Source organism: Eimeria mitis, genomic scaffold (genome assembly GCF_000499745.2).
Source record: "Eimeria mitis Houghton genomic scaffold, Emh_scaff283, whole genome shotgun sequence".
Lineage (NCBI taxonomy): Eukaryota > Apicomplexa > Conoidasida > Eucoccidiorida > Eimeriidae > Eimeria > Eimeria mitis.
The window spans coordinates 2,083-3,078 of record NW_013571169.1 but is presented as its reverse complement, the minus strand read 5'-3'; positions in this window follow the sequence as shown (position 1 = coordinate 3,078).

Sequence of the window (996 nt, the reverse complement as noted above, 5' to 3'; positions counted from 1 at the left end):
TATATATATATATATATATATATATATATATATATATATATATATATCCTTTCCCTTTCACCATAGTCAAGATTAATCAGGGTGTGCTTCTAGCGGCGAGAAGAGAAACGCCAGACGGCTGCAGCTGAAGCAAGAGCTCTACCTTACCCTCATTCTACCCAAAGGGAGATGCTTTACCCGCGAAAGTAATTCATAGAAAAAGCCCCCAACTTTACCGGCGGGCCAAATATGACGATCGCTGAGCTGTGCGGTGGTAGGATTCCCCCACCCCCCCGCGGTGTACATTCATCTTTCTTTTTAGCTGTATATGCAGAGCTACCTTGCTTCTTCTCACCATACAAAAAGAAACCCAATGGCAATATCTACACACCCGCATGCAAACCACCTTCTCCCAGCTAAAACTCACCAGGCAAAACTTCGTTGCTGCTCGCCGCCGCCGTGGCGGCGCCCCGCTCCGCCCCGCTCCGCCCCGCTCCGCCCCGCTCCGCGCCGCCCCGCTGCGCTGCGCTGCGCTGCGGTGGGGTGTGGGTTTATACTCCGGGGGGAAAGAAGAAAAAGGCAGTGGTAAAGTTAAGACATTCTGTTGAAGAGGAAATATATCGATAGAGCGGTACATCGAGAGGTATCAGCCCGCCGCAGAATTAAGTTTGTTAGCATCAGCAGCTTTCTACGGTGTCTCACCACTGAAATACACAAAATAAATTTTTGGTGGGTTATAAAAAGAGTAAATACAGCTAGATATCAAGAATAACATTCGAAAGGAAAAACAAAAAAAAGACGACGGTCAAACTGAACGCAACAACTGCATGCTTTTTGCAGCACTGGCGATGCAATACAAGTGGAGAGGTTTCTCCCCCCAGGCAAAATTTTTTTATAATACAACAGAATACTCTTCGGTCCGTTGCTATCTAGTTTCCCTTCTCTACACAGAACCCGCCCCTTCGCTGAATTGAGGTTGGGGAAGGGGCTGGTTGTTGCTTAACCAGCAGAGTGCAT